Raw genomic sequence first — 12180 nt, forward strand, 5'->3', positions numbered from 1 at the left:
TGCTTAGAATCACTTGCTCTTGTTCGTGGATAGTCCCCTTTAAGATCTTTTGATAATACAAAAGGGATGATTTTGTGTTTCTGTGCATCTGTCAGTATGTACCGAAAGATTTTGCTAACCGCTGAACCGATAGGGTTCTCCTCTACGGTGAAGCTTATCCTATGTCCTGGGTTGATTTATAACTTTTTTCAGGTTATCACCACCCTCACAGAGAAATCGCTTAGATAAAAATAAAATAAAACTAGTGCCGCCTAGTGGACGTTTAGATTTGTTTTTGGTAAACAGTTGATCTTAACAGAGAATAAAAAGAAAACATTTTACGTGCCCCTATAGGCCTCCAGGGGCGTAGCCGCTAGTAACTTATAAAGCAATTTGAATCATATGCTTCTTTACAATCGAACATCAAATTTTATGCATCTTTATATTTGTTATTTTTCTATTACTGACCCCTTCTCCCCTGAATAGTAACGCGAGTTTTTATATCATATGCTATGTCGAAATATTCTCAAATATTCAAAGGTTTGAAGAAAAAAACAAGGATAACATTATTCATAAATGAAACATAGCATTCATTCAAATTAGTCAGAACTATATCTAAGGAGGGAGAGGGCAATAATAGTAAAATTGATGTACAACCTTCATATGACAAAGGTAAAATAACCAGGGATCTAAAGGGATAAGACAGTTGCCGAAAAATTTATGTAAATTCCCAAACAACTTAATATACCAATCAATCGAAATTCAATATACATTCCAGTGTCCCCTCCCCCCCTGTAAAATAGCTCACTATCAATTAATGAACAATAAAGCTAAAGGATTTTTTTATCAGAGGATAAATGAAAAATTTACATGAATTAAAGAGTTACTACGCTCCTAAACAGTCTGGCCAATTAATAATCATAAAGTTTAAACCATAAAATTAATAAACATGTTATGCACTAAATAATTTATTTAAGTGAAGTTTTTTACATTCGTTAACAGTAGGTAGAGCTTTTCTATATTTAGCTTGCGTCCTTCCGTCTGTAAAGGATAACAGCATATTTAAGAATGTTAGAATCGTCCTATTACCCATCATACACATTGTCTGAAGATTCTTTCATTGATAAAGAACAATCTTGAAGTTTTAGATGGTTCCTTTTTAATGCTATTTATTCGTGTTGAATAGTTTATTTGATTTTGTAAAGTTATTAGTTTTATATCTGGTTGAGCTTCGCGTTATCGATGATTGTTTGAATGTCATTGTTTTTGCTAGAAATGAAGAGAAAATATATTTGTTTTAATTGTAAAGCCGCTCAAAATACAATGGGCTAAAATCCTTTAAAATACCATATCATAACCTAGGAGTTAGTTAACTAAGACTTAAATGATAAATAGATATAAAGAAATATGACTGTCTTAGTAAATTCCAACACGTAGGCTAGCCTTAGAAGTTTAATAGGATTTGACCTAATATTCTTTACATGGGAGTAATTATAGAGGCGTTATGCCTAAATAAAATACTTAATAAAAAGCCCAAAATTTAAGTTCTAAATTCAACTTCTTAGAAGAAAATATAGTTTCTACGCTTTCAAGATTATACCACATCGTCAAAGAATCAGCATACAATATTTAGCTGAATTTATGAGAAAGGCTATCCGTTAGGAACAAACAAACCCACCCAAAACATACCCAATTAAGTAGAAAAGTTTTGCTTTCAAAGTATACTCTATAAAAAAGGGTGTGTTTAAAAAAAATATAAAACGTTTAGAAAAAGCAGTATGATTGTTTATATAAAATGACATCTAGAAAAATAAACATTGTTTGTGTTATTTACATCAATTATTTGTGGTAAAATGTTAAATTGCTTTTCAATTTAAAGTAGAGCAGCAAAAATGGATAGAATAATAGATCACCATGAAGACATCACTTAATTTATCACTTAGATGTTATTTATATCACTTGTAATGTAAATATAGAGATTGTTTGTTTATGTAAAGCCTGGATTCTATATATGACAGGCTTGTTTCAAATGTTTATGATCTAGATTATTTAAATTACTAAAGCAGTAACACTATATAATATACTAACTACTGAACTGAATCAGCTGATTTCATATTATACAGACACTTACACACTCTTTCCTATTGCTTCACAACACTGCCTGTATCTCATCCCCCCCACCCCCCCAGCTCTCCTCTCCCCCTTCTCCGGCAAATTTTCTTCTCTCTCTCAATAATTCACCCCATCCCCTCCTACTCCCCCCCTTTGTCTCCCCGCCCTCTTTAAGTAGGTTCGTGCATCCTTTCTGTCAAGAATCGGAAATTCCCCAACCTTATTTTTCAGCGCAACTTCATAAAAATACTTTTAATGTACTATATTAATATTATGAATTCTTATGAATTGCATGATCTTGTTACTTTATAATTATTATTTTTTTATAGCAAACTTTATATAACTAATAATAAATATAAATTGATGTTAGAAAGCACAAAAAAGTAAAACTTTTTAGATTTTTTCAAAGTCAGTTAATATGTCTTTGTGTTTCAAGATCATTGTTTAGTATGTTCATATTTTTATTTCTGTGTTTAACCTTTTGAATCATTTTTAAAAATATGATATATCCTTTCCATTTTCTTACACTCTGACAACTTTGCTACTTCATAATTAGGGCTTGTAACTTCGTTAAACCATCTAAAGAAGTTCAGGAACTTGGTGGTATTTCCCTTGTTTAATTGGATTTTAGAATACTGATAGCTACTCCACTAATACATTTTTTCCATTGATTTATATACAACTAGCGGCTACGCCCCTAGAGGCCTCTAGGGGGACTTATGAAGGGGGGGGAATTGAATTGGACAACACAATTTCTTAATTTAGATTTTAAAGAAAAAGTAGAAGAAAAAAATTTGGGGGGAGGGAAAATTTTTTTTAGGGGGGGGGGGTATCTCCCCCCATTTTTAAATTTAGTTAAAAAACTTAAATTGAAAAAAAATTTAAAGGGGGGGGATTTATTTCTAGGGTCGATTTCTCTTGGGAGTGTGATGGTACCCTCCCCCTGAATAGTTATAAACCTTCCCGGGACCTATGAGAAGCTACCCTGTTAAGGAGAACCCGATCGGATCAGCGGTTAGCGGGATCCTTTGTTACAAACAAACAGATAAACAAACAGACAGACAGACATCGTTCTACTTTGTATTATAGAATGGCAGCTTCGCCCCTAGGCTTTAGGGGCTTTGCCCCAAGAGGTGATAAAAAAAAATAATGTGAAATTCGTAAAAGGACCAAGGAAATCTCCTGCAAAAAAAAAAAGGACCAAGGAAATCTTCTGCAATAAAAAAATGGGGTTTTTTTTGTTTTTTGGGGGGTTGGGGTTGTCCCACCCCCTGAGAAAATAGTTTAAAACCATCACAGGACTAGTAAGTATAATCTCTGAAAAGTAGAGCCCAATCGGTTCAGCGGTTACTGAGATCTTAAGCTTCAGACGGACAGACATCGTTCTACTTTGTATTATAGACTAGCGGCTTCGCCCCTAGCCTCTAGGGGCTTTGCCCCAAGAGGTTTGATCAACCTAATTTTTCGTATTTTAGATTTAAAAAGAAAAAGTTAAAAAAAAAAATTTTTTTTTTTTTGGGGGGGGGGTATTTTTCATTTTTTGGGGGGGGGGAAATAGCTTAAAACCATCACAGGACCAGTAGGTATATTCCCTGAAGAGTAGAGCCCAATCGGTTCAGTGGTTACTGAGATCTTAAGCTTCAGACGGACAGACGGACACTTTTACAATTATTTATTGACTAAAAATAATAACTACTTTTCTCTTTTAACTTATTCTTGAAATTAAATATAGGGACATTTAATGAAGTCGGCCCTTGTGTTCTTGAAAATTGGGGAATAAGGTAGTTTCTGTTTCATTCAAGGCAAATATTGCAAGCATAAACAATATCCTTCAAGCTTTAAATTAGCCTTCCTAAATAACAAAAAAAAACTAGCTTCTACTATACTAGCTGTCGGGAAGGTGATAGGTTCGAATTTTGGACCAAAACCTCATAATAACCAAGGACGTTAAAAATGTTTGCAACTACTGTTATGTTAGGTGCACTAAATAAATTGTTACGGTAGGGAGAATGCCTAGGCCAAAAACCGGCGCAACTCATCACTATGCACAGTTAGGACTTCCAGACAAAATTAATATTTTTAATTATTTTCAAGGATTTAGATGATGGCGGGTATAATTTACTTTTTATGGATAATACCTGCCGGCGCGAGCTTACAGAAAGGGATGATATTGATGACCAAAAAGTTGCATTTAATTTTTAAACATGCAAAGCTTGTCCAATAATGCTTTGTTTTCCTCACTCTGTATGTTGTTTGTTTGCCAGTATGTCTGATTGTCTGCATGTATGTATCGCATTTTAAATATATTTATTGTTGGTGCATTATTTGCCAAATGTACCACTTTTCTGCACTACCTCTCCGATTTTGTTAATACTCTATATATTGGTCCGTTGGGTCATTCAAGGATGCTGGATGGCCAAAAAAAAGTTTCAGAGTCCCTGGATGTCTAGATATCTAGCTATCTATGAAGGTAGGTAACAAAAATGTAAAAAACACCCATTTTTTCATAATTGTAAAAATTAATTTTTTCATTAATCTTACATCCAATCTATACATTTTATACACCAATATGATTGTTTATTCATGTAAAAAGCGCACATAATGCTATTTTGGCCAAAACTCTAATTTTACAGGGTGTCCAACAAAAAGTGTATTTTGGATATCTAGCGTAATACCCAAAATACCTGTCCGAAAAAAATCATTTTTTTTGGCTTAAATCCTGTGTTTTATCTGTGTGCATATGTGGTATATAACGGTTCGGACCACCCGGGACTATAAGGTTGTCAAATTTCACTTTGGAACACCCTGTAAATGTGATTTTTGCGTCTGTAGAGCTAAAACTTGGTCCAAATTGGCTATTTTTTTCAAATTACTCTAATATGTGTCTTAGTATGTTTGGCCATAGTGTTTTCTGACCCGATCAATATTTTCATATTTTTTAGACACCCTGTATTTTCAAAAAAAGAGAAAAATTTTTTTTGTTTTTTTTTAAATTTTTTTTCTATATTTAGGTTACTTAAAACTGTCATATAGATACAGATTTTGACTAATAACAATAATATTTGCCTATTTTACAGTTTTTTACACTTTTGGGACACTCTGTGCATGTTTTTGAAAAATGATGGTTTTTGCCCATTTTTGGGGGGAAGGAGTCGTTTTAGGGCCATAGACTCTTTCTTCATTTTTGTAGAACTTTTCAAGACACATCATTTGTTATTTATGCAAAAACCGCAAAAACCGAACCGTTTTGCCGTTATTTAACGCCAAAGGCGGAATTTTTTTACGTTTTTGCCGTTCCGGAGGTTGTAATGGGCATTTGTGGTAAGAAAACGTTGATTTATCAAGATCCCTCCTAAATACTTTTATTTAGGTAATTTAATTTACTAAATTTCATATTAAAAAAATTTTTGTGCAGCTAACCGTTATTCGTTGAGATGGATTTCAATTGTTAAAACAAGAAAATTAAGTGAATATAACATAAATAATTGCTATAACATAAGTGATAAAAGAAACATAAATCATGTGCATTTGAAATTCCTTTTGACAAAAATCGGTTTGATATACAAAAAAATTTACTTCACATGAAATTTAGTAAATTAAAATGCCTAAATAAAAGTATTTCACAGTTATCTTGATAAATCAACGTCTTCTTACCACAAATGCCCATTAGAACCTCGGGAACGGCAAAAAACGTAAAAAATTCTGCCTTTGGCGGTGAATAAAGGCAAAACGGTTCGGTTTTTGCGGTTTTTGCATAAATAACAAATGATGTGTCTTGAAAAGTTCTACAAAAATGAAGAAATAGTCTATGGCCCTAAAACGACTCCTTCCCCCCAAAAATGGGCAAAAACCATCATTTTTCAAAAACATGCACAGAGTGTCCCAAAAGTGTAAAAAATTGTAAAATAGGCAAATATTATTGTTATTAGTCAAAATCTGTATCTATACGACAGTTTTAAGTAACTTAAAAATAGAAAAAAAAATTTAAAAAAAACAAATTTTTTTTCTTCTCTTTTTTTGAAAATACAGGGTGTCCAAAAATATGAAAATATTGATCTGGTCAGAAAACACTATGGCCAAACATACTAAGACACATATTAGAGTAATTTGAAAAAAATAGCCAATTTGGACCAAGTTTTAGCTCTACAGACGCAAAAATCACATTTACAGGGTGTTCCAAAGTGAAATTTGACAACCTTATAGTCCCGGGTGGTCTGAACCGTTATATACTACATATGCACACAGATAAAACACAGGATTTAAGCCAAAACAAATGATTTTTTTCGGACAGGTATTTTGGGTATTACGCTAGATATCCAAAATACACTTTTTGTTGGACACCCTGTAAAATTAGAGTTTTGGCCAAAATAGCATTATGTGCGCTTTTTACATGAATAAACGATCATTTTGGTGTATAAAATGTATAGATTGGATGTAAGATTAATGAAAAAATTAATTTTTAAAATTGTGAAAAAATGGGTGTTTTTTACATTTTTGTGACCTACCTTCATAGATAGCTAGATATCTAGACATCCAGGGACTCTGAAACTTTTTTTTTGGCCATCCAGCATCCTTGAATGACCCAACGGACCAAAATATAGAGTATTAACAAAATCGGAGAGGTAGTGCAGAAAAGTGGTACATTTGGCAAATAATGCACCTGTTTTTTTTTTCAAATTGTACCTATTATATAGCTTTGTTACAAATTATTTATCTGCAGTTGCATTTATAAGTAAAAATTGGCACCTTGACATTAAAAGTTTAAAATATTGCATATTTGAAGCGTTATTGTACTGCGAATTTTTAGATATTTTTTGTTATTTGAAATCTCCTTACCCCTCTCATAAGTACCACCCTCCCCAAACTACAACCATCCTATTAATGGATGTAGATTAGAATATACGTGGATATTATGACATTGTCATTTATTGGTTAGTTCGTTCATCCAGTAGGAGTGGAGGGGAAGGGGTAAAGGGTGGGTTGTTACTTAGTCCGCTACAAGTTTCACTTTTACATGAGTACATGATAATCTAGTGTAAAATCCAAGTAATAATAAATTCATAATCCTATTTATCTAAAATTGGCTTCAGATAAAAATAAAAAATGACTTAATACTGTTTTTTTAGATTTTTTGTATATAGTTTTCTGATTTTACTTTTCCTTAAATCTTCGCAGATTATTCTATAACTGTGTGCTTATCCTGGCTTTATAAAATGAATGTTAATGATTTCAAAATTCAGGTTTTCAAAAACTTTCTTAGCATGCAATTTTCTGGCATTTAAACTAATTAAACTGATATCAAATATCTTGTCTTGTCTATTTCCTATGATCTTAGCTTCTGCAAATTCTGAATCTCTTTTGTTATCCTTATATGAAAGTATCAGGATATCTGCCGTTTATGTCTTATGCCTGATTCTCCAGTCTCCTTTTCAATGAAGCTTTTTATTCGTCTAGGAGAGGTTTATAACTATTTTGGGGGCGGGCGGGTGCCTCCAATCTCCCAAGAGAAATCGCCTTTGGTAAAAGTACACTCCCCCCCCCCCAAAAAAAATATATTTTTTTATTTTTATTTATAAAATTTAAATGAGAATCGGAGGTTCAAGTAACCTCCTTCACTCTAGGACTCTTGGGGCGTAGCCGCTAGTAAATAATAATAAATGTAATGCTATGTTTTAAAACAAAATAATGTAATTTTTTGACTGCTTAACCTTTTAGTTTCATTTTCCTGGTGCAAAATATAAACCTTAATCTCATCCCCCAGGTAAAGTGGTTCATCATTGTTCTACACACGAATACAGGGATAGGTAAATACAAGATAAAAACCTTAATCTCAGCCCCCAGAGCTTGATCTTTAAATCGTTTATAGGTGATCTAAACCGGGGCGATTCATTCAGCGCACCATCAAATTATTAATACCAATCCTTAAATCGAATTTGCATGGGCGATTTGGCGCGGTACTCACCGAGTGGCATTGCCGCGCCAAATCGGGGTGATTTATTTAATAAATAAATATTTTTTTTAAATACTTTAATATTTATTGCAAAACTATCGTGAAAACATTTTTATAGTTATTTTTAAAATAAATTATATGTTAATGTTTTATATAAAATACCATACTGACACAACATTTTATATAAAATACCTTACTGACACGGCTTTAGTAATAAAGTTGTACTGGCGCGGATCGATATTTTATTGAGTGTCGCAAGTGATTTAACAAAACCGCGCCGAAAATCTTTTAAAAATCAATGTTTTATAGGTGCGCTGTGGCTCACCATCAGCGCACCGTAGGTTCACCTCTAAATCGCCCCGATTCAGCGCACCATAAAAACGATTTATAGATCAAGCTCAGGTAAATTAGTTCATCATTGCTCTGCATAGGAATACAGGGATAGGTAAATACAAGATAAATACCTTAATCTCATCCCCCAGGTAAAGTGGTTCATCATTGTTCTACACACGAATACAGGGATAGGTAAATAAACTAAAATATTAATCTCAGGTAGAAGGAATACAGGAATAGGTAACTGAAAGAACATTAACATTTCTTCGTTTGTAACTAAGTCATAAAAGATTCTATCCACATATAATGCAAAATTGTATATGGCTGCAACTGGTGCTACTGGTTAAGAATTTTACACGAGAAAGAAAATGGCGAAGATTTGTTCATTTTTTACCTCTTTGTACATCAGAATGTTACAATACAAAATTTTGTAATAATAGTGTTTTAGATTTTATTGTCCTATCCGTATATTTGTTGAAATTCCATAGTGTAGTAGTACAGAGCTGGATCTTTAAATGTGTAGCCGTTGGCGTGGCTGTAGCCGTGGCCGTAGTCATGGCTGTAGTTGTAGTTGTAGTCGTTGTCGTAGGCGTAGCTGTGGTTGTAAGTGTAGCCGTAGTCGTCGCCACAGTGCTGCTAATAAAACATGGATTTTTAAATGATTTTACAGAAGTGCAATGCCGGCTATCCTAGAATTATGGATATCTAAAATCTTTTATGGCCCACCTAAAAATAAATTATTTTCATCAGAGAAATGAAATTATATTTTATACAAAATTACTATTTTAATAACACATTTTAAATGTTTGTAATATTTACATATTATTAAGGGCATGAGCCAATGTAGTTGGTACTACGGCTGGTATGGCCTAGATCGTGCCGGGGCACGGCACAGCACGACATTGCACGCCCGGCCAATTGCCCAGCACGGCTGGACAGACAGCCACTACACACAAGACAAAGGGAGAGTCCAATAAATTCAATATAAATAAAAAAATACATTCAATTACTAAAATTTAAAAAATGTAATCATATTCCAACCTTATAAATAATATTGCAGTAATAAATCCCCAAAAGAATTTAATTTAATTTAAGTATATTTATAGTTTTATCATATTAATTTCCTAAAAACTGTCTCTTTATGTAACACAGGCAACATACTTTATTAGTATTACCCAATACCCATACGTGACGGTTCAATATTAACAAATCATTCCATGCCCGTACGTTATTTTATACATCATATAAATAAACTACATCCTAACTTTTATAATTTACTTTTATTTTATTATTTATAAAAACCACAATTAAAATATTTTTATGATAGTTTTTAAATAAAATATTCCATGCCCGTACAATTATTCATACATTCATTTAACAATTATAATTTACTTTTTCAATAGTTTTACGTTAAAATTATCAAAAGCAGCTGTCTTCGTGGCTTTAGCAACGCTTTAGCCACACCAACAGACTGTGGTCACTTTTAGCGTGGTTAACCACGCTCCGATTACAACTACGCGTTGTCAATATGATTTAAAGATCGCATTTTTTTTTGTGGCCACGATTACGCATGGTTAATATGATTTAAAGATCGCTATTAGGTTGGTGGCTGTAACTCTGACCACAACTACGGCCACGGCTACGCTTTTAAAGATCCAGCTCAGGATAAAACAAAATAATCTAATTTCTGTAACAAAAGGATATTTTTTTTCTAGTTGACGCAATTGGATAAAATATAAATCTTTAAAACACTGACGCAATTGGCATTTTTTCGTTTGAGCACTCAAATATTTGAGCATTTTTACAATCAAATTAATTCGAAAAAAGTACCCCTTAAAGTTAAGCCAACAAATGAGAGGATTTGTTTACAACTTTGTGTAAAAGCATAATTTACACTAAAATGACCCCTTTTTTCATGAGAAACTCTGTAAGCCAACAAGGATGACAACATCCATAAAAGCGAAGCGCTGAAACGGTAGGACAAACAGACATTAACACTTGTATAGTGTAAGAACTGAAATATCAGAATATAAATGTATAAAAGTCGATGCAAAACTGTAAGTAAATTTTTTTGAAAAACTGCTTGATATAGAATAATGTTTGTGGACATACTTACATTTTTAAGACTTAATTATAAAGTTGCTTCGCTTATAATATTGATAATATTGTACTGTGTTGTCCCAGGAATCAGTATACAAAAAATCAGATCAATCGGATAATTAGATCACACAAAAATTTGTAAAAAATCAACAAGTTTAAAATGGACATACGGACATTTTGGTAATGATTATAGAGTTGCTACGCTTTCTAAATCGTACCTAACTACTACAGGAATCCCCATGCAAAGTTTGAAATCGATAGGACAATTCCAACATGCCTAAATTAACGAAAAAAGCTATCCGTTACGGACGTACGGACGGACCGACTTTTATTATAGAAAAGCTTTGCTTTTAAAAACTGATAAACGCATTGCAAAAATCTTAAAATATAATGAGTTTTTTATTTGAGACCTATGAGAAGTTACATTGTAAAAGGAAACCATATAAATTAAGTGCTTAGCGTGATCCTTCGGTACATACATACACAAAGAGATCCTGTTACTTAATTATAGGGATTAAAACCGGCGACTCTAGCATTTAGGGAAAGGAAGGAAAACCATCCTAGGACCTATATTAAGCTTCCATTGATATGTCAATCAGTTTAGTTGTTAGAGAAATCTTAACAGTAAACCAAAAATCTAACACTTTACATAATAGGATTCTTTTTTAGTTTTACAGATGGAATAATAGTTATTTCTCGCATCGTATTACAAACGGCTTTCCGCGGATATAGAATGTACAATTATAAGATTAAAACTATTTTTTTTAGCCCCGAGGTGCCGAAGGCACCGGCTAAAAAAACTGGTTTTAATCTTATGATTGTACATTTTTATATTCGTAGAAAGCTGGATATAATATGATGCTAGACATAGTTTTTTCGTACGGATGAGAACCGGTTCCTATCCACCGGATTCGAATGAATACGAGAAAAAAAATTCCTATTGGAAAATCACGAAACTTTTCTAATTAAATCTTATTTTAAATATTATATTTATCTTCCAGGTATAAGACATTGGCCGATACATCCCCAATGATGATCAACTTCTGTTGATTGTTGATTTCATTTTCAACCCCTGTTGATAACAATTAGTGGTTGAAACGTTTGGACACTTAAATAAATGGACCAAAATTCAATAAAAGTCACCTAGGTTGTATTGGCAACGATTAAGATAACGTAATTATAAGACTTTTGGGACTAGTGTAATAAACAGCCTAATGTCCCCTCCCCCCTGTCCTTCTTCCCTCGAGACTCGTTAGCCTATGCCAAAAAACACAACCCAACACAATCTTGTTGTAATTATAACTATTTTTGAAAAAAATACAGGGTTATATCAAATTAGGAAAACGAAAGGTTGTTAATCAATCGAGTTATTATCGCTTAACTTTTTGCTTTACTTATGTCGTATCAATAGTTCTTTCTATTTACATTTTTAACTGACTGCTCTCTAAATGTATTGAGTATTGCCATACCTTAAAAAAAAATATAAATCTTTAACTAACGTTATGAGACCTGCTAAGCACAATCCAATAATGTATTGGAAATTGGAACAAAAAAAATGCCATAAAGCAGTCCAACTTGTCTGATGAATTCTTTTTTAAATTCACAAGAAACTTAAATCTAAAAAGGAAATTTTGCGAGAAAAAATATTTGTTAATGTTTAATGTTTAATCGCCGGGAATATTATGTTTATATGTTGGTTAGGTTTC

The 12180-nt window shown here is 32.7% G+C and overlaps 1 protein-coding gene across 3 annotated transcripts in view; it reads left to right on the top strand.

Annotated features, from left to right (window-relative positions):
• Window positions 1-12180, top strand: part of SsRbeta (signal sequence receptor beta) — a 417378-nt gene that overhangs the window by 60295 nt on the left and 344903 nt on the right. The window lies entirely within an intron of this gene.

The sequence above is a fragment of the Acartia tonsa genome, chromosome 2 (genome assembly GCF_053477335.1).
Source record: "Acartia tonsa isolate MP-2025a chromosome 2, ASM5347733v1, whole genome shotgun sequence".
Classification (NCBI taxonomy): domain Eukaryota; kingdom Metazoa; phylum Arthropoda; class Copepoda; order Calanoida; family Acartiidae; genus Acartia; species Acartia tonsa.